Below are 24,335 nucleotides of genomic sequence, written 5' to 3'. Positions count from 1 at the left end.
AAACTCATCTTCCATTCTGCTGGAGAGTTCTTCTGCACTTGCTGAAGCTGCTACCTGCTTCTTACCCTTTTTCCTCTCTGGGCAATCACTGACATAGTGGCCAAACTCGTGACATCCAAAGCACTTGACCAAAGAAAGGTCCTTCTTCTTCTTTTCACTTTGTGAATTTGATCCTTTGCTAGATCCCTTCTTTGCTTTCCCTTTACCCGCTAGGGCAACGTTCTCTTGTTCCACCTCATTTTTCTGACTCTTGTTGGCCCCATTGACAAGACTTAGTCTAAACTCCTCCTGAGTGAAATCAGTCCATAGTCGATCCCAACTCGGTAAAGTATCTCGTCCACTGACAACTTGAACAAAGACACTCCATTGTTTAGTAAACCCATTTAGGGCTATTCTCACTAGCTCATCATCACTAGGGCTATCTCCAACAGCTACTAACTCATCCTTGACAAGTCTGAGCCTGGTGAGGTAACTTGTGACGTCTTCTCCCTGATTCATCCGGGTATTCTTTAGCTTCTCTCTAAGAATCAACTTCTTGTTAGTGGTAGCATTCTGGTACAGATTTAGAATGGCGTCCCACATCTTCTTTGCTGTATCTAGTTCCGAGATATGTGGAACAATATGATCCTTGACACCATCAAGGATAATTCTCCTCGCTTTGGCATCGTCCTTCCTATATGCTGCAAGCTGTGTTGCATCCGTTGGTACAGGTACACCATTGGTAGCATAATCCTTGATACCATTCTCTTCCAACAATAAAGAAATTCTGGCCTTCTAGACACCAAAATTTGAGGCACCATCCAATCTATCCTGATCTCTCAAACCAGTTGAAGCCATCTCAAGGGTTTAAAGCAATAATAAATCTAAAGAGATCAAAATTTCTTTCCTAGGGAAAAACTCTTCGACCCTTAACAATGCTCTGATACCATATGAAAAATCAAACTATTGCAGTCACTGATTATTAATCTCCTATCACAAATGATTATTAAACTGCTGAAAATAAATTCCCAGCTAATATCGAAAAATAACACAACTGCAACTTCACTTAAAATACGGAAAAAAATGCGCAACAGAATCAACACAATATTTTCGGACAAATTGTCCCTGGAAAAACCCCTAAGGGAAAACCAGTAATACAGATGAGAAATTATATTAAACTTCAGCAAATCAAGAGATACAAAATTCCTTGCCTCACACTGGCAGAACTCCGACAACCTCCTAATTTCTCCTGCTGATATTTCTCACTGCTATCCCTGCGCTAACACTGCGCCCTTGCTAACACTGCAAGACTGTTTGCTAACACTGCAAACTGCTTCTCCAAAACTTTTCACTGTGCCCTTGCTAACACTGCAAGACTGTTTGCTAACACTGCAAACAGCTTCACCAAAGCTTCACACTGTGCCCTTGCTAACACTGCAAGACTGTTTGCTAACACTGCAAACAGCTTCACCAAAGCTTCACACTGTGCCCTTGCTAACACTGCAAGACTGTTTGCTAACACTGCAAACAGCTTCACCAAATCTTCTTCATCCCTGTGCTAACACTGCGCCCTTGCTAACACTGCAAGACTATTTGCTAACACTGCAAACGTTTCTCCCAAAGCTTCTTCCCTTTGCCCTTGCAAAGCTTTCTGACCAAATGACCCAATGACCCCTTTCTATACTACTCCTGTTGGTAAACCAACGACCGAGATTAAATCTAACCAACGGCTGAGATTAAGACAACTCAACAGCCAATAATAGAATTGGTTGCAAAGTGTCCAAAAGGAATCACTAAAATTAGTAAATAATAACCATTTACTAATTTTTGGCAAGTGGACAAACAGCTGTCCAAACCACCCATAAATACAACCGCTATTCATAGATAAGGACGAACAGCTGTCCAAGCTACCCATAAATAGTGCTGTTATTTCCGGGTCAGAAATAACAGTTGTCCAACTAACAATAATTAACATGTAGCTCATAGGTTTCCTTCTATGTCCAAGCAGCTTCACCATCAGAGGAAGGGTCGGGTTAACCGGGATGGGCACTGGACTCCTCCTCCCTGTGGAGTTCTAAAAATTAACATTGATGGTTCTTCCCGTGGGAATCCTGGTCTAGCTGGTATTGGTGGAGTGGCTCGTTGTAATTTTGGGGATGTTAAATTTTTCTTCTTAGTTCATAAGGGTGATTATACTAACAATCTCATGAAAGCTCAGGCTATTTTATATGCTGTGAAATAGTGTTGCTTGCAGGGATGGAGTAAGATTATCTGTGAGTCTGATTCCCAGGTGGTGGTGAACATGCTTTCTTCTCAAGAGCTTGAGGATGTTAGTTGGCAGCTGGCCACTGTTGTTAAGAAGATACTTTTCTTCTCTTCCTCTTTTCAGTTCATTAGGTTCACATATATTCCTTGTGAATGGAATAGAACTGCTGATTGTTTAGCCAAATGGGCTTCTAGTCATGATCCGAGTTGGAATATTAGGGATAGGAGGCAACTTTCCTTTGAGATGGTGCAAGAATTTGATGATCTTGTTGCTTAGGATCGAGCTCGTTGTTGAGCTCTCCTTGTTATATTCCTTTCTGTCTTAATAAATTTTTACCTCTCTTTTTGCACAATATAAATATACTTATGCATTAAAACTATCATCCATATAAATATATCATTCATATAGATACACTAATGAATTAAAACTACCATTCATATAAATACACTAATGAATTAAAACTGTCATTCATATAGATACATTAATGAATTATAACTGTCATTCACATAGATACACTAATGAATTAAAACTATCATTCATATAGATGTACTAATGAATTAAAACTATCATCCATATAGATACACTAATGAATTAAAACTACAATCCATATAGATGCACTAATGAATTAAAACTACCATCCATATAGATGCACTAATGAATAAAAACTACCATCTATATAGATACACTAATGAATTAAAACTACCATCCATATAGATATGTACACTAATGAATTAAAACTACCATTAATATATATTTATTAATAAAGTAAAATTGTTATCTATATAAATACAATAATAAATTAAAACTTTTAATTAAAACTATCAAATTATCATTCATAGGGATACACTAATAAATTAAAACTCATCCACTTGAAAACATTAAAACTAAAATCTATATAGATATATTAATAAATTAAAATATCAATTAAAACTACCATCCATATAGATATAATAATAAATTAAAACTCCTATCCATATAAATATACTTATACATTAAAACTATCATACATATGGATTTACTAATAAATTAAAACTATTATCCATATAAATATACTAATGAATTAAAACTACCATTCATATAGATACATTAAAATATATTTAAAAATTAAAACTATCATCCATATAGATACACTAATGAATTAAAACTTTCATTCATATAGATACATTAAAATATTTTTTTAAATTAAAACTATCATTCATATAAATATACTTATACCTTAAAACTATCATCCATATGAATTTACTAAGAATTTTTTTTAAAATTAAATAATCGAACATCCAAAAAGAAATGAGTACAAAATCAGAGCAGGGGAGGCAAGCCTCAACTACCAAGCTCAACCAAATAGTTCAACTGAGATCCAAAAAATAGCTAACTCGCATAATATGAATCAATTTTTTCGAGAATACAAAAGAAAAAGATGAGAATTAATCTAGAATGTGATCATGGTCTTCAATCCAAGCAGTCCAACCTTGCTCTCCTTCCATCCAAGCTATTTTCTTTCTCTCACGAATATGCGCAAAGAAATCCAGCCTATCAACAGAAGGGCCTCTGGTGTCTCTAATTTCCTTCAGCAGACACTTAAGGGCAGTCTCAAAAGTTGCCTGATCATCTACAATGCTAGCTCGTTCCAGCCCATGGCCATCATGTAGGAATCTTTTCAATTTATTTTCCTCAAGCTTCATGATACAAAACACTTGTGAAACAATCTTAAATCGTATGAGTTTCAATTGAAACAAAGTAAGGGATCTACCAATGTCTTGGAACTTGTCCTCATTTCTAAATTTCCAGATAAACCAAAGAATATGAGAGGATAGAATATTCCAAAAGAAATTAGCATCCTTTCTGAGACCAATAATATTGCCAAGAATAATATCCATAATAGACACATGATCAGTAATAATAATTCCAAAAAATTTCCATATAATCTTAGCAAACTGACAAATAAGAAAAATATGTCTTAAGTTCTCAGGAGTCCTGCAAACAAAGCAAGAGTTAGTAATGCCAAATTGATCTTTAATAGGAAGTCTGCCACTTGAAATGCAATATTTTGGGAGGAATATGAGATTTCTAGAACCTATCAAGAATTTTTTGCCATTCAAAAAAATCAAGATTCATATACCAAATAGAATTCAGATGTGAGAGAATGGAATTATCTTTATTAAGGACTTTATAAATATCCTTAGCCTTGAGTTTATGCAAGAGAGAACCATCATCCCAACGAAAGGATAAGAATCTGTGAGAGTCTACATCACACCTACAAGGAAGATTGAATGAACTACAAGCATTAGAAATCAGATTATAAGTATGTTTGTGGGAATCAGGAAGATTAAACTTAAGCTTGATATCCTGCCAACTAGCAAGATTATCATTCTCAAGGATATCAATAAAACATTTAATACCAAGGCGATTCCATAACTTAGCAGAACACCCTTGAGTCAGGGCGAGAGGCTTGTCTTTGTGCTTCAAATTCCACCAGATGGAACGTTCACCATGAATGGTATTATTATTGTCAGAGTTAGAATTATAAATGAAACCTCTAACTAGTTCCCAAGCCTTCCAGATAGACTTAAAAATCAGAGAACCTTGAACAGAGACAAAGAACGTCCCAGCAACGAGATCAACAAAATGAAGATTCTTCCAATACTTGGCCTGCTTAGGAAAACCAGATTGAATATTATGTCTCAAAAGAATTTTCCAAGGCTCTTGCCCATGAAGAGCCAAAAATATCCATTTAGCCGCAAGAGAGACCCCTTGAATCCTAAGGTTTTTTAGGCCTAGCCCTCCTAACCTCTTATCAATGTGACACCAGTTCCATCTAACAACATGTTTTTTCTTATTTCCTTTACCATCAGACCATAAGAACCTCCTAATGGCCTTTTGAATTTCAAAAATTTGATAACTGCTAAACATCCAAACTGAGGAATAATAAATACTATAAGAAGATAGAATTTTTTGACAAACTTGCACTCTACCGGCGAGGGAAAGAATCCCGTTATCCCATTTGTACAGCTTTTTGAAAATTCTGTCCTTAACCCAAATCCACATGTCTTTGAGTGAAGGGGAGATGGAAAAGGGAACCCCCAAATATCTAACAATCTTGTTAGGTCCCCCCCCAAGAATATCCAAACTAAAAGAGTATTTACTAAGAAATTAAAATTATTATCCATATAAATATACTTATACATTAAAACTATCATCCATATAAATATACCATATATATAGATACACTAATGAATTAAAACTACCATTCATATAGATACACTAATGAATTAAAACTGTCATTCATATAGATACATTAATGAATTATAACTTTCATTCAAATAGATACACTAATGAATTAAAACTACCATCCATATAGATATACTAATAAATTAAAACTATCATTCATATAGATGCACTAATGAATTAAAACTATTATCCATATAGATACACTAATGAATTAAAACTATCATCCATATAGATACGCTAATGAATTAAAACTACAATCCATATAGATATGTACACTAATGAATTAAAATTACCATTCATATAAATACATATAAATATACTTATACATTAAAACTATCATCCATATAGATACACTAGTGAATTAAAACTATCATTCATATAGAGACACTAATGAATTAAAACTACCATTTATATAGATACACTAATGAATTAAAATTACATTCCATATAAATATGCTTATACATTAAAACTATCATTCATATAGATACACTAATGAATTAAAACACCATTCATATAGATACATTAAAATATTTTTTAAAATTAAAACTATCATTCATATAGATACACTAATGAATTAAAACACCATTCATATAGATACATTAAAATATTTTTTAAAATTAAAACTATCATCCATATAGATACACTAATGAATTAAAACTACCATCCATAGAAATATACTTATACATTAAAACTATCATTAATATAAATACACTTATACATTAAAAATATACTTATATATACTTATATATACATTATAAATATACTTATCAATTAAAATTACCAATTAAAACTATCTATTAAAACTACCAATTAAAACTAACATCCATATAAATACCAATCAAAACTATCAATTAAAACTATCATCTAATAGATACGCTAATAAATTAAAACTATCATTCGTATTAATACAGTAATAAATTAAAACTCTTAATTAAAACTAACATCTATATAAATATCATAGTAAATTGAAACTCTAAATTAAAAATTACAATCTTTATAAATTTACATAAATTAAAATTCTCATCTATATAGATAGACTAATAAATTAAAACTAACAAACACACACACACACACACACACACACACACACACAAATTAAAAGTACTATCTATATAGATACACTAACAAATTAAAACTATCATATAAGTAATAGATATATTAATAAATTAAAACTACATTTTATATAGATACACTAATTAATTAAAATAATCAATTATAAATAACAACCATATAGATACACTAATATAATTAAAACTTTCAATTAAGACCATCATTGATATAAATACGCTAATAAATTAAAACTATTAATTAAAATTGTCATTTATATAGATAGACTAATAAATTAAGACTACCATCCATATAGATGGATTAATAAATTAAAACTACCATCGATACAAATACACTAATAAATTAAAACTAATTAAAATTATCTATATAGAGAGATTATTAAATTAAAATTTGATCCGTATATAGATACATTAATAATTAATAAATTAAAATACTCAATTAAAACTATAATCCATATTCGTACACTAATAAATTAAAATTATAATTAAAACTCTCAATTAAAATTATCATCCATATAGATACATTAATAAATTTAAACTACTATCTATATAGATACAATAATAAATTAAAACTAGCATCCATATAAATACACTAATAAATTAAAACTATCATCCATATATACACACACACATTAATAAATTAAAACTCTCAACTAAAATTATCAATAGATACAATAATAAATTGAAACTCTAAATTAAAATTACCATCTTATATAAATACAATAATAAATTAAAACTAACAGCCATATAAATACATTAATAAATTGAAATTCTCAATTAAAACTACCATTAATATGGATTTATTAATAAAGTAAAATTGTTATCTATATAAATACACTACTAAATTAAAGTCCTTAATTAAAACTATCAAATTATCATCCATAAGGACACACTAATAAATTACAACTCATCCATTTGAAAACATTAAAACTAAAATCTATATAGATATACTAATAAATTAAAATCTCAATTAAAACTATCATCCATATAGATACAATAATAAATTGAAACTACTATCCATATAAATATACTTATTCATTAAAACTATCATCCATATGGATTTATTAATAAATTAAAATTATTATCCATATAAATATACTAATGAATTAAAACTATCATTCATATAAATACATTAAAATATATTTTTTTATTAAAATTATCACCCATATAGATATACTAAAATATTCATTAAATAAAAACTATCATTCATATAGATACACTAAGACATTTATTAAATTAAAACTCTCATTCATATAGATACACTAATAAATTAAAACTATCATTCATATAGATACACTAATAAATTAAAATACTTATTCATATAGATACATTAATAAATTAAAACTGTCATTTACACACACACACATACAAATAAATTAAAACTATCATCTATATAGATACATTAATAAATTACAACTATCAATTAAAACTAATACCCATATAAATACACTTATAAATTAAAACTATCATATATATAGATACATTAATGAATTAAAATTATTATCCATATAGATACACTAATAAATTAAAACTCGCATACATATAGATATACAACTATATTAAAAATACTAAATTAAAACTAACATTAATAAAGATATTATTAAAAATATACATTAAAAAAGATAAAATATATCGATTGATTCATCATTACCAAGATAAAATAAATTTATTAATTATAATTCATATAAATAAAAATTATTAAATTAAAACAATCATATATAAAGATAAAACAATCATATATAAAGATAGACTAACAAATTATAACTATCATATATAAAATTTGATTATATACAATAATATTTTAATTCAAAATTATTAAAACTATCATAAATAAAGATAAGATGCACCAAACACTAATTAAAAACTTTATAATATAATCTTTATGTAATTGGTCGTAGCATTATTTATTATTTATTTATTATTATGTGTTAATAATGAGTACATTCAAACCCAAGAGTGTTATTATATTTATTGCCTTACATAATTATATAATTTAATAATCAAATTATAGATAATCTTAAATCAAAATCATAGATCCATATTATGTTAATTATGATTATATTATATTATGTTATAAATATTATATATTGAGTTTTAAACTTATTTCATATGTTCCTATCACTAAGTGTTCATTTGTTTGTTGGAATTGAACCAAAATTGTTATTTGCTATTTCTTAACAAAATTAATTGGTACTTTGGATATGCAAAACCAGAATTGGTATTTGGGTTTTGTATTACTCTTTTGATCCAAAATGATGATTTGATGATTCCACCATAAGAGGTAGAATTTAAATTGACAATCTGATGTGTGAGCTAATGCCCGTTGGTAGACCACTGATACAAAAGGAATAAGGCTGATCATTAGGATGAATCTCCACATCGGGACATTTTCTCCAATTCTAGCTTTATACAACCAAACATATGAAAAGCATCTTCCCCATCAAATTTTAGGTGAACCAAATGGATCCAATCATATTCCCAAAATCAAATTCCAAATTAATAAATCCATCATCTGATAGATTTTAGTATTAGAACATGTTGTATTTGCTAATTCCAACAGCCAAACATGCCTTAAAATTTTCTCAATTTAATGAAAGAAATTTAAAAAATGAATAAGATTTAAATATTTCTTCAATTTGAAAATGAATTAATAAATAAAATATACATGAAAAGATCTAAATATTAAATATAAAATATTTTAATAAATACATAGATAAATCTGTTGGAATACAATTCCATTATAAAAAAATATTTTTTTTAAAATGATCAGAAGATTGCTTCCCAAATGTGCTTAGGGTGCTTTGGAGACGTTTTGGTTTGGGGTGCTTGGGAACATTTTATACTCTCCATGGATGAAAAAGTGGTACCACTAGGGTTCACTCGACTATCCAGAGCTAATGGCACTGCCAAAACGATGCCATGATGAATGGTTCAAAAGTTGTACAGTGGTGCACCTATTCACTAAGGAACATTGCTAGGTTTAGCATCGACCGAGATTGTTATGCCAATTTGAAATGAAATTGAATCTCCCAGAACAAAGATAGGTTATTGTAGACATCAATATCACAGTCTTGTAGCATCAAATAGTTCGTTGATGGGCCTCACAAGCTCGCATTACAAGTGTTTTAAGATCAATGCCCAAATGTGCTTAGGGCACCTTAAAGAAGCTCTAGTTCAGGCTATGCTCACGAACTTTCTAGGCTCTCCGTGGATGAAACGGTAGTGTCACTAGGGTTCACCCAGCTATCCGGAGCTAACCATTGATATGAGATGATGCTAGAATGAACGGTTTGAAAGTTGCCCAATGGTGCACTAATTCACTGAGGAACACTACGAGATTTTGCATCAAAACTAAGATAGTTGTGCCAATTTCAGACAAAATTGAATCTCCCAGAACTGAGAGAGATTATAGTAAATCAATATTATAGATCTTTAGCATCTTATAGTTCATTGATAGGCCTCATAAGCTTCGAGTTACAAGTGTCAAAAGATTGTTGTCCAAAAGTGCTTAGGGCACCTTGGAGATGCTCCGCTTTGGGGTGCTCTTGAACGTTCTAAGCTCTCCATGGATGAAACAGTGGTGTTCATCTGCCCATCCAGAGCTAATGGTGTTGATGAAATGATGCCATGAAGAATGGTTCAAAAAATGCGCAGTGGTGCACCAATTTTTAAGGAACACTATGAGGTTTGCCATTGACTGAGATTACTGTGCCAATTTCAAACAAAATTGAATCTCCTAGAACTAAGAGGAAGTTGTAGACATCGCTATCACTTTTCTATAGCATCTAGAAATTCATCGACATGCGTCATGAGCTCTGAGTTAAGAGTGTTGAAAAATTACTGCCCAAACATGCTTAGGGCACCTTGGAGACGTTCCTATTTGGGGTGGTTGCAAATGTTTTAGGCTCTCCATGAAGAAAATAGTGATGTCTTTGGGGTTCACTTGACCATCTAGAGATAATAACACTAACAAAACAATGCCATGAAGAAGAATTTGAAAGTTGCACAATTGTGCATTGATTCACTAAGGAACACTGTGAGGTTTGGCATCTAGTGAGGTTGTTGTTTCAAACAAAATTGAATCTCCCAGAACTAAGAGAGCTTATTGTAGACATAGATATCAAGGTCCTATATCATCTAACAATTCGTCAATAGGCCTCACAAGTTTTGAATTACAAGCATTGAAAGATTGCTGCCCAAACGTGCTTAGGGCACCTTGGAGATGTTCTGATTCGGGGTGCTCACAAATGTTCTAGGCTCTTCGTGGGTGAAACTGTGGTGTCACTAGAGTTCACCCAACCATCTGGAGCTAATGACACTAAAAAATACTGCCACAACAAACAATGTGAAAGTTGCGTAGTGGTGCACCTATTCACTAAGGAATACTACTAGGTTTGGCATCAACCGAGATTGTTGTGCTAATTTCAAATGAAATGCAATCTCCTAGAATAAAGAGAGGTTATTATAGAGATTGATATCACGGTCTTGAGGCATCTGATAGTTTGAAATAGGCTTGACGAGCTCTGAGTTACAAGTGTCAAAAGATCAGTGCACTAACGTGCTAAGGGCACCTTGGAGATGCTCTGATTCGGGTGCTCACAAATGTTCTAGGCTCTCTATAGAAGAAATAGTGGTTTCATTAGGATTCACCCAAACATCTAGAACTAATATCTCTAATGAAACAATGCCATAACAAATGGTTTGAAAGTTGAGCAGTGGTGCATCAAGTCACTAAGGAACATTGTGAGGTTTGGCATCGACTGAGATAGCTGTGCCAATTTCAAACCAAATTGAATCTCCCAAAACTGAGAGAGGTTATTGTAGACATCGATATTTTTTTCCTATAGCATCTAACAGTTTGTCAATAGGCCTCACAAGCTCTGAGTTACAAGGGTTAGAAGATTGTTTCCCAAACGTGCTTAGGGCTTCTTGGAGATACTCTGGTTCAGGGTGCTCACGAACGTTCAAGGCTCTTTGTGGACAAAATAGTGGTCACTGAAATTCCCTCGGCCATCTAGAGCTAACGGTGCCGAAAAAATAATGCCATGATGAACAATTTGAAAGTTGTGCAGTGGTGCACCAATTACTAAAGAATGTTGTGAGGTTTGACATCAACCAAGATTGCTATGCCAATTTCAAATGAAATTGAATCTCCTAAAACTGAGAGAGGTTATTGTAGACATCAATATCATGGTCCTATAGTATCTGATAGTTTGTAGATAGGCCTCACAAGATTGAGTTACAAGGGTTGAAATATTGTTGCCTAAATGTGCTTAGGGCACCTTGGAGACGCTCTGGTTTAGATAGTTCGCAAATGTTCTAGGCTCTTCGTGGATGGAACAGTAGTATCACAAGGGTTCACCCTACCATCTGGAGGTAATAGCACTGACGAAATGATGGCAAGACAAATGGTGTTGTGCAGTGGTGCACCAATTCACTGAGGAACACTATGAGATTTTGGATCAACTGAGATCACTATGCCAATTTCAAAAAAAATTGAATCTCCCATAACTGAGAGAGGTTATTGTAGACATCAATAACAAACCTTTCGCATCCTACATTTCATTGATAAGCCTCACGAGCTCTAAGTTACAAGTGTCAGAAGATCACTGCGCAAATGTGCTTAGGGAACCTTGGAGACGCTTCGGTTCCAGCTACTGTTGAATACTCTAGGCTCTTTGTGGATGAAACAATGGTGTCATTAGGGTTCACCTACCCATCCAAAGCTAAAAACACTGGCAAAATGATACACTAGTACATTTCCCCTTGTTTTTTGATCAAAAATTTTGACCAAAGGCTATATTGGCCTATGATTTCTTTCTTTTTTTTGTTTTTATGCCGGAGTTGGTCAAAATTTTGACCAAATCGGATTCATAATGAAAAAAATAAAAATCAAGAAATCATTTGTTATTTGAGCAGCGGGAGTTTGTTGTTTAGTTTGCACGGACAGAGCCAGGTTTGTGATTTTCAGTTCTGAGGAAGAAGGCTGAGTGGGGAAACCATGGGGAAACTTTATGCACATAGTCATTTTGTGAAGGCTATTGAACTTGGCTTGCCACTAATAGTTTATGCCTCATATGGTGTTCTTAGCAGAAACACATTTCTTTATATTCTTTTAACCATCTCAAGTTGGTTTCTTGTTCTCTCATGGATCATGGCATCTTTTTAATTCAACCCATCAAGTTTCGATTGGTTGAAAATAGTCTATGACTTTGATGATTTTATGAATTGGATATTGTACAAGGGGGGATCTTAACTAAGTCAGATCAAAGTTGGGAAGTCTAGTGGAATGAGGAAAATGACCATTTACGACCAACAGGACTATGGGGAATGGTTGTAGAGATCATCCTAGATATTCATTTTTTCTTTTTCCAGTACAACATTGTTTATCAATTGGGTATTGCTAGGGGAAGAAAAAGTATACTTGTGTACCTTCTTTCATGGATTTATGTGGTTGTGGTCATTGTGATTTATGTGGTTATTTCATAAGCTCGTGATAAGTATGCAGCAAAACAACATATCTACTACCATGCAATACAAGCCTTGGTTGTTATTTTGACAATTTTAGTAGTGGTCATTTTGCTATAGTTAACCAATTTCAAATTCACCAATTTTTTCACGAGTATCCTAGCATTCATACCAACTGGCTAGGGTCTAATCTTAATTGCTCAAGTGTTCAAGCCCTTCTTGTAATCCTCTATAGTTTGGTATATAGTTGTTGTAGTGGCATGGTTATATGAAATTACATTTGGTATCATTGTTATGATTCCAATGGTTGTACTTTCTTGGTTGCTTGGCTTTTAGTCAATGCAAACTCATATATTATTCAATAAAGCATTTAGTAGGGGACTTCAGGTATCCCGTATCCTTGCTGGCAAGAGGTCTAATCCAAGATACTAGCGCAAGTAAGGTCAAAACTTTAGCAACTGTAGACATTTGCTTGAATAGGCTTATGAATACGATCCATCAATTTTTCTTACTTAGAAAGATTGCCATTATCAAATCTATTATATCTTCTCATGGCCAGTTAAATGGATTTTAATATTCAGAATATAGAAAGTCAATGCTGTTTTAATGTCTACATTTGTAAATTTATACGATTTTTCACAGTAAAGGTGTAACTAAATTTAGGGATGTATGGGTGGGAATGTTTCCCTAGGGGTTATTTAGGTGCCTGATACCCATTATGTTGTGGGAACATCGGGACACATCAAAAGTGCCCCTAATTCCTTCTGCTATTTTGGTTGCATCGGGGAAAACCCACTCAAATGGCTAGAAACATCCGGGGATGTCCCTGACGTTCCACAACTGTCCCTAAATAGCAAGATATAGTTATCACTCGGATATGATCTGTGATTGAAGGATACAATTATCAAGCATCATAGGTTCATACTATGAAATGATTTAGTTTTACAATTATGTATATTTCTCTTCTTCTTTTTTTGTAATTTGATGCATATACATACACACACATGAGCTCATACAAACCATGATGAAAAAAATCATGAACATGTGTACCAAGTTCTTGTACCCGAACCCAAACCGGTAATTTATAGTAATAAAAACTTGAAACTCTGACTTTGGTTTTTATTAGGCAAGACTTTACCTTTAAGGCAAGGAAAAGGGACAGAAGAGAAATGTACCAAGTCTTTTGGGAGATCCATACTATGGATAAAATCACCAAGTAAAAGGAAGGTCTTAATGCTCAATTGATGACTCAACAATTGGTTTTAGTTGATACTCCACCCCTTTATGAATGCTCCCTTAGAAGTTTACATCATTCAATAAGAAATTTTAATGGTTCTTGTTAAAAGAGAGGGGAAAGAAAACAAAAAGATCAAGTTGTTCTAAGACTCTAAACAAATTGTCAAATTATCAAATGGCTTAACATTTTGCAAGGTTGAAGATAGGACGGAGAACTCACGAGTCTCAAGGAATTTAGAGATTTATGTGACTATGATGCAATTTCATGAGTAAAACTCTGAAACTGACCTAAGAATTCAACAAGAACAAAATCACTCTAAAGTGCACAATATTATTGAATCTTTTGCAAGATGACCATGTTGAAAATAGTGGTAGAGAGGTCTGCCAGGCTCCCACAATATGGTCCCTGATATTATAAAGAAGATGGCATGATATCTTTTTGATTCTCTCAAGGAGAAGTTGGGTAGCAAAGTAAAACTCAGTCTATTGGATACACATGTATACATGCAAAAATGTACTAGTTCATTTTATGTCAATGTATACAATATATAAATCAGATAAAAATCTAGAACACCATATTTGCCAGGGATAATCCTCAAGAGAAGAGATGTCATTGAAAAATAATGGTGACCAAACTTCTAATGCCTATTGGGAGTACCAAAAAGACAGTTGAAGGTAGAATGGGTCCCTTGGATAGAGAAACAATATATGTTGATATTCGAGTAAAGATGCCCAGTAGTAGCATTGAAGAGATATGGCAGACATGGCATCATCATGAAAAACCTTTGAGACAAAGGAAGTGGATTCTATGCATTGTTTTGTACAAATTTTTATTTTGATGAGGTGAACTAGAAGCAAGGTTCTTGCTTAGCCACAAACGTGGTATGCTTGAGAGAATCACAATTATAAACAGGATTCTCTTCTTTCTTAGGATGAAAAGTTCTTCAAGAAGACTCTTAAAAGTTGAGGTTTCAATTTAGCTCTCTATGTGTAGTGTTATGTTATAATACTCAAAATTAATAATGTTTACAAGAGATAAATAATGTTATAATACTCAAAGGTTTACAAGTGATAAATAATGTTATAATACTCAAAATTAATAAGCTTCAACATTGAGCATTGTACCTTGCAACATCCATTTGGGTTGTGGTTCATTAAGTATATTTTGGGATTTGTTTCATTAAGTATATTTTTGTTTCTTATGAAAAGAGAATTAGTTTTATGTTACTTATACCACAAGCATAAAGTAGGTTTCTAAAGGGAAAGTAACTACCTAACAATCACAAAGTAAAAGGTTCACAAGGGTGAAAGTGCCTAAGCTATAAGAATGGTATATTTTGGAAATGTATGTGGCCTCTCCTCAATGTACCTGTGATTTCTTTTAAGAATGGAAATTTAGTAATAAATTGTAATTAATATTACAGTTTGAGTTTTAATAAAGGTCAAAGGGCACATAAAAAGTTGTGTCCAATAAAGAAAAAAGGTATATAAGGAATACCATCCAAGGATAAGGAAGAATAAGCAACTGGAATACATCATATATTATCTGTTTATCACTCCTTTGGAGCTTGGAATTGCAATTCAATCTGACCTAGGGATGAAACCCCCTAAGGTGTCAAATTAGAATATGGAATCCCTTTGAATTATTGTACTAAATTTGAGGATGTAAACACCTGATTTGAATCTAGGGCAATCTCACCTAAAGATTGCACGGGAATTTGACATATTTCTATTTTATAGTGAGAATCAACTTACAATCATTGTCAATAACTAGCATACAATTTTAAGAATTTTAAAAACCATTCCAATTAATTGCAATTCGCTGCAGATTTTGAGCTAACTTATTAGCCACTTCTAAAGGCAAGCCTGAAACTCTGAGTGGATTCCAAATATAATATTTAATCAACAACCAAATATACTAGATGAAAATTCTAGATTGATTTTGCTTAGACGTAATATAAATTAATTGTTTATTTATAAATTGAGTAGAAATTATCATAAGATTCATGACTGTATGTTTGGGGTTTCATATATACGAATTTTCAACAGGACGTGTTTTTGTATAGTTGACATTTTCAAAATCTTGGATGACTATGTTTGGCCAAGAACTTGGGAAACATATCTACTATCCTAGATTTGACTTCAGTTGGCACCTACACCTGCTCATGAAATATTTCTTTTATTTAATGAAATATTCATATATTTTTTATTATGTCATTGCTTTTGTTTTCTTTCTTTCCAGAGCTTAGAGAGAAAAATTCAGATATGATTTTTTCGGCAGATGCAGGTTTGATTTTCCACTTCCAACAAATTACATGGTGCATTTTTTTTTTAGAAACTTCATAATTAGCTTCACCATCTACAAGTGCAAACTTCTCTTCAGTTTTTGATACTCTCCTCAAATCATCAATGCATTCAGCAGTTTCAGCAGTGATCAGTTTAGGACCTAAGAAAATGATATAAAACTACTCCTTATATTTTTAACATAGATGATGAATGCATAGCTCCTTATTATATTCACTTTCAAGAAGAAAAAGAGGAAAGAAATGATAGTTGTTGAGGCACCTTCATCATAAGAGAGGTGTTAAATATATCAATGAAGAGGATTAAAAAAAAGACAAGAATGAGGATGAAGCTTAAGGAAAAGAGGAAGCACAGGATGAGAAAGATTCACTGGCATCGATACAAGTTACAACCACTAAGAACTCAGGAACATCCTCATTTAGGTATTTTATTGTGTGATCACACCTCTCTCATAAGTCATAACTATTAGCATTACTTACACAATAGATGCTAGCACTTTACATGCAGTATTCCCACTTTGGAGTTCTACAATATCACACGTGCCTTCACAACTCATCAATCTTCTATCTGACGGTTATGGCACTGAGATAACTTGTATGCTAGAGATTCACCCCTCCAAAAAAATGCATAATTTAAGGTAGGTGATCACCTTGAAAAGGGAAATAAGAAACTAAAAGTAATAATCAATGTTATCACATTTCAAAAGGAATCTAAATATCCCAAAATATGTAATGTCCCCTTTCTAGCATTCATAGCATGATGTGTTGTTAGCCTATTTCCCCATGGTCCCATAGGCTAACTAGGACATCAAAGGGACTTAGAGGCCATTTGACCTAGACAGTTTCAGTTGCAGGTGTCTTTGAGGGGTTTTGAGGTAGTTTTGGGCATACTTACTACTTATAGTAAGTCATTCTGGCTATGATTGGACATCCTATGGCAGCAACATGTCGATGGTAAATGTTTAAAATCAACAAAAAGATTCATTTATGATTTATTTTGCATTAATAAAGTCACTTTATAAAGTTAAATTCAAACATTTAACTTTGTTAATGCTTAGACTATAGTTGGTGGGAAATATTTAAATAAAAGTCCCCTTTATTTTATAATACATTGGAGACATAAGTTACAGAAGGGAGTTATGTTTTTATCCCACATTGACAAGATGAAGGCATGGGTTTTGTGAGAACAAAATAAAAGAGGTGGAAGAGCTTCCCTTGAGGTATGCGTTGGTTGATTGAAGAAATCACTTGTTTAGTTTAGAGAGAAGCTTCCTAGGGCTTTGAGGACGAAATCCCTCTTAGCTATCAATCTCCACATTGTTGCAATATACAATCTAGGGGTTTATTTGGTGCCTGCAAATCAGAAACTAATTTGCAAAGTGAATGGTGAACAGTGACAGTGCTACAGTGTCGAGCTACAGTGATAGGGCTACACTGCCGAGCTATAGTGATACGGCTACAGTAATTGCTATCTTGTTGGAAATTAGATTGTGAGGTTCAGCAGCAAGGTATAGTGCAATTTTTGGACCAGTTTAGGGAGCAGTTCGGGTGTCTCTTCATCAACATTCGTTAACAATGATTTGCATCAATTTTCAGGTTCCAATTTAATGTGTTCAGTCTTAGGAATAGCAACAAGAGTCTGTTTTTACTGATAAAAAATAGTACAAACTATAACAATCCAACATATGTGTTAAGATCAGTCATTTTTATTCATTGAAATCATATATATGTATTTGGAATGTCATAGTAAATGTGAAGTGCATTGATGAGGTCTTGACATTTCAATAGATTCATTCTTCATGTATTGGAGTTGTAACATCTGAATGTTGTAATTGGCAACCCTCCTGAAATACATCATTGTTTGCTATTGTTCTTACATCACTACATTTTGGCACTTTTATTACATTAGTTTACTATGGGTTTGTTGCACAATAAATTCTTGAGTACGGTATTAAACCTTAACAGTACAAATCAGTTGCTTGCCAAGTGTTTGACAGAATTCCCATAGTACGTATTCAGTTCCATTCTACAACTCTACAGGTCAGATTTCTTGCCAAGTGTTTGACAAAATTTCATACTTCAGCATTGGTAGTTGTTAGTAGTTTTTAGTAGGGATCTTCACAAAATATGTGCTAGTGAGGATTATTGGGAATGGAAGGAAGCTGATATGAACAACTAAGTCTGATTGTATTTGAATCCATACTTTAGACTCTTGGTAATAAATAACACATTTTATCCATCCATGACCTGTCTGCAACCACTATCCTCCAATCATCCTTAATTGTGTTATTTGCATGAACTCATGTGATACTTTCTTCTATATTATGTTGAATCATTATTAGTGCATATATAGACCCTTGGTCAATTGAGATATGGCAACAGGTGGAATCTCTTTTAAACATTGACTAAAAATCTAACTTACCAGAATCTCTCCAGCAACCCTCAAAATCTGGCTCAATTCTGTACAAAGTCTGGTCCTTGTCCAATTCTCCCCAAATTTGCCAAGAAAGCCAGACTTGCTACAAATTCTGTCAGAGGAACCCAAGTAGAATTTTCTGCCCAGCGGTTGAACCTAGGCTGAATTTGGTCTCAAAACAATTTTTTTGACTTTTCTAAATTTGAATCTCAACTTTTGATCTAGCCTGATTAGAAATCTTCTAACCAATCAAAATAAAAATTCAGATAAATGCACTTCATTTTTTTATGATTCCTTCATTTTCATATTTTCTCCTTGATATGGACATATGTTCCATGCATGTGATTAAATGAGTGCATCGTGTTGTATGTATGGCTGAAAGATGCAATTAATATCCTATTGAACTAAAACATAGATATGGTGGTGTAATTTGCTATGTTGGTTTACTATTAGTAGAGTGGTGTATGGACTTATTTGTTGTCACATAAATACACAATTTTAAAAAAAAAACATATGTTTTTGTATGGACAAACCCAAGACGAATCCAAACCCAACCCAAAAAAAATGGATGAATTTCGAACTCGAATCTTGAACCCACATCCCTATCGGAACCCAAACCAGCTACATAGCTAAAAATCTCAAAATTTCTAACTCAAAACTTTTCAAAACTTCTTGAAGTTACAAACAACACATACATACTTTCTTGTATTAGTGGGGGCTTTGGCGGGATGGGCAGGGGCAGAGGCATAGAGAGGAGGGGAGCAACACTACATCTTAGACATAGAAGCTCCCAACAAATAAATACATTTTAGGGCTTTCTCAAGTTGATTTCCTTGCAAAAATGACAGTAGAAAATGTGCTTAATTCAACTTAATTACAGTTGTATTAGGTTTGTGTCACTTAGCACATTGACCAATATGTTTTAGCAGTTGCTGAGGAGGGAGAAGAGAAAGAGTTTAGATATAACAGCTCAAACAAATTAACTCATTTTAAGGTTTTCCCAAGTTGTTTGTCTTTTACGTGACTAACAATAGGTAATATGATTAATTCAATTCATATCATATTTCTATTAGGTTGAAGTTAATTTATCATGTTGACTCTTGACCATTGTGTTTTAGCATATAGTATAAACAATTGAATATACATAATATATGCAGATGATGGAAAAATCTTGTGCTGAGAATAAAAATGACAGAGAATTGGGAACAAAAGGTCTATGAATGAAGCAAGTTTTTAAAACATTTCCTTCTTTACATGGTTTGTCGAGCAATACTCACAAGAGTGCAGCAATATGTTCACCAGAATTCCTCCAACAAAAGCCCCTAAATAATATAGAAGTTGTTTTGAGAATTGCTCCTGGTCCTTTCCTAAAAAAATCAATGAAGGAACAAGGAAGAAATCAAAAAACTTAATCCTCATACGAAACAAAATATGGATTCAATTAAGATCTAATTAGGATAATCTCAATTTTAAAATGGACAAGAATACAGCCCAATGTATACAAAATAAGCATGGAATCATAAACCCACTGTCAAAAAACTTATTGTCGTTGGTGTTTTTGTATTCTGTCGCTGAAATCGTCGGTAAAGAATTTGTAGCTGATGGGTAAATAGTTTGTAGCAGACATAATGTTGTGGTCGATGGACTCCTTCGGGAAGGTTCGGGGGATAGTATTTATATCTTGTCTAGGATCATTGTAAATAATCATTCATCTTATGAAGCATAATGTAATGTTTTGGCATATGTGAATAATCTAAGGATTTTTCTTGTTCGTGTTCATTATCTATGTGCATTTATTAGTCTATGCGGTAAATACCCACCATCTAAATGCATGTCTTTTGAATCATATGCTTATTGTAGGCATGTGATACATAAGTGCTTACATTAGATATAATAATTTGAAAATGGAGAAAGAAGAATTGAAAGAATGAGGAATAAAAGAATGTTACACATCAACTACTCAAGGGCTAGAGCATTGTAAAAATCTCATCCAAGGAAATTGAACCCAACACTGATTCTTGTGGTGGCCAAGGTGAGAGCAAATACATTGCCAAGTCTTAATCTAGCTTGAACTTTATCATTAGATGTCTAGTACGGTGTAGCAACTTTACAAAATCTATTGGTAAGCACGAATATCTTTCTACTAGGTTGTCCTTAGTATTCAAAAAATTAAATCATGTTATGCTTTAAAATTTAAACCATAAAGAAAAATTATTAGAGATGTCACCTTCTTCCAACACTTTCTGAAATTCTACTCATGAGACGCCATGCAATTTTAATCTGGCTAAACAAAATGAAATCCTGAAAGAGTGCTCAGTATGTTTCCCATTTTTCTATCAACCTCACTCTTAGCATTTTATAAGGCTATTAGGAAAACTGTTAGAAATCATCAATTGTGTCAAAGCTTTTTGAATGATGATATTTCAAAGTGTTTGAAATCATCAACTAGATAAATTATACATAATTCCAGAAGGCCTTGTCTGATATTAATAATCATACAAAATGCGAAAATAGAGTATCTTTTGATTCATTAGATGGACTTTTGAACCCATTTCTTTATAGGTTTCTGAAGCTTTGACAGCCTGCCCTGAAGAAAACATACACAATAGTGGCATGAATAAGGCTATCATCAGCAAGACCCCTGTTCACCATCTATTTAATGCTTTTTGAGCAATTTTAATCTTGTCTTTCTCTACACAATCCTGCAAAGATGCTGCAATGGAAGTAAACATCTTCATGACTACCTCTTTCTTCAAATCTTTCATGTCTCTTCTAAATCTCGGTCCCCTCTTCTCTGTCTTGCATGTAGCTATAGACTATCCAGGAGTGGCACCAGAATTTGGCATGGATCCTTAGACAACATAGATCCATATATTGGATTCAATAGTAAAGTTTGAAACCTTACAAAAAAACACATACACAAACATCAGAGAAACCTTGCAAAAAATGATGGGAAAAAGGCAGCAATTAAATCATCAAAAATGAAAATTTAGTTGTAAAAATAGAAACCATTACCCATTGTTTCAATCAGTCTCTTCCTTGTCATATACTTCCCTCGGATTGCAAAATTCTTGGACAAGAACAGTTAACTAAACATATCAAAAGCTATTTCTGCAACATCTTGTTCCAAAGCTTCCAAACATTATCCATGGAACCTCTCTTGCAGTAAAGATTAATAACACTATTGTATGTGGAGTGATCCAATTGAGAACTGATGTCTACTTCATTTAAGAGGTTATATTCTTCTCACCATTTCCCTTTATCATGTAGCTTACAACTGATTATAACTGATGCAAGGAGGTGTTACTACAGTTCTTATTAGCAAAAACTATCTCTAGGTTTCTTCCAAACCTATTAAGAAAATTACCATCAGTCCCTCAGGACTCCTTCAAGGCTAGAGACTAGGTGGTTGGCCTTTTCCTTATGCCACACTCACCTCTACCAGGTATCTCTACCTATACTTTCACAAAACCAAACAACAAGCTCTCACACCACACAACACCTCCACTACCTTACACCCTCCAGGATCTTTCACAACACCATACCCAAACTGCTTCCAAAAGGCTTAACTAAATGCTAATAAAGTGATTTCAACCATTCAATAGATTCTACATACTTAGGTGGGCTTAAAACACCAATTCTCACAAACTAGCCTAATGCGACTCTCCCTTGTAGCCCTACCTTGGAATTTAGGTAAGAAATCCAATTTGTTGGATCAAGATTCTTCAAGAGTTGTTGGAAAAGTGATAATGGGTTTCTTTGTGGTTGAATTGCATCTACTTTCACCTTTTAAGAAAATGTAAAATTGTTGTTTAAATGAAGATTCATATTTTCAGTATTGAAGCCTCATTCAAGTAGTTTACAAATAAATATCTTTATAAGTTTGCTTCCTTGTCCAAGGACCTAGCAACTGTTTCTCTTTTTTAAAATTAGAAAAGCTTTAAATTCATTTCTAAATCAAATGAGGACCCTATTTTCATTGATCATGTGTTTCATACTTACAAATAAATGATTGATTGATAATACTAGTGCAATTAGAATTCTCCATGGCCAAAAGAGATGGTTGATCACGAGATTAATGCCAACCTTATTTGGAACAGGGGGTGATGAAAAGGTGGGGATTTCTAGCCCAGCATCTCACGGTTCATCAAAATTCCACCGAAAACCTTGGTCAACTGGTGGCAAACAAGATGCTGGAAAGTTATTGTTCACTCTTCTTAATGATACATTTCTCCTTTTGATGTTGCTAGTATCCCTTCTCTATCTTTACTGAGGTATATGATATTATGTGATTTTACCACGCTGACTGATTGAAAAATTTAATAGTAGATAGAGTACTTATGCAATTAAATATTAAAATATCACTGGAGTTAAGACTTCAAGTAGGTAGACCACTATGCAACATTTTTCTTAATGTGATTGTCGGTGATGGGAAACAAATTATAATCTCTCATGCGGATAACACAATTAAAAATACACATCTAGTTATAGATTCCATTTTCATCTAGTTTTATGGTTTACTAAGTGGGCGTATTACATTGCTTTATTTTAAATCTGATCTGATATACATATCCAATCCTAATTTGTTTGAGCCTTTGTCTTACACATTTTCTATATAAAGATAGTATCCAATCATGCAATGTATTTCTGATCCATGCAGATATTATGATGCCAATTAGTGTATGCTTTTCTAGATCTCCATCTGAGGTAAAAAAATATGTGAGCCCTCTGGATCACTGATAACTCAAAAATTAGTTTATTCTAAGGGCATGTAGTCAAGAATAACAGAGTTTCAGCAAGAATAATTAAATGCGCAAAAAATACAAGGATGTGCTATGCTCTATGTTTCTTTTGGGTTGTTTTATACTTAAAAATGACAAAACCACATTTGAAAGAAGCTGGAAAGTCATCCATCTTGGACGAGCTCTTAGAGGAGGTGAAAGGTCATGTTAGTATATAATCAATACATTGTCATGTAGAAAATATAGAGAAGATATGGAGAAGAAGGATGAAGAGCAAGATGTATGGGTTTGTATAATAAATCAGTCATTTTGTGAAATTTTGCTGATATACTAGTATTTGAATTGTAGTCTTATTATCTTCTCCTTTGTCTTGAGGTTATGGTGATTCTTAAGTTGCTTTTATGATGGAATGAAATATAGAACGAATGTTGAGGCACCTAATATCGTTAACTTGTTACCAAGATCTTATTGCTCTGTATTTTGAAAGTAAATATTGTGCAGTTCAGATTGCATTGTCACATTGATAGCAAGTTTTTGTTGTGGGAAGCCAAGGAAGGTGTATACATTTCCTTTATTTGTTTTAGATCACCATTGTGTTGGCCCACACCATAACCCTATTCCATATCTTAG

The 24,335-nt window shown here is 32.8% G+C and overlaps 1 pseudogene; it reads left to right on the top strand.

Moving 5' to 3' along the window:
* Positions 1 to 12,694: 12,694 nt before the first annotated feature.
* Positions 12,695 to 13,440, top strand: LOC149531552 (callose synthase 12 pseudogene; annotated as a pseudogene).
* The last annotated feature ends 10,895 nt before the right edge of the window (positions 13,441 to 24,335 follow it).

The sequence above is a fragment of the Cupressus sempervirens genome, chromosome 11, assembly GCF_028749045.1.
Source record: "Cupressus sempervirens isolate cs-2001-9-10 chromosome 11, ASM2874904v1, whole genome shotgun sequence".
Taxonomy (NCBI): domain Eukaryota; kingdom Viridiplantae; phylum Streptophyta; class Pinopsida; order Cupressales; family Cupressaceae; genus Cupressus; species Cupressus sempervirens.
The sequence above is the reverse complement of the archived record's forward strand: the minus strand, read 5'-3'. Positions and strand labels throughout refer to the sequence as shown.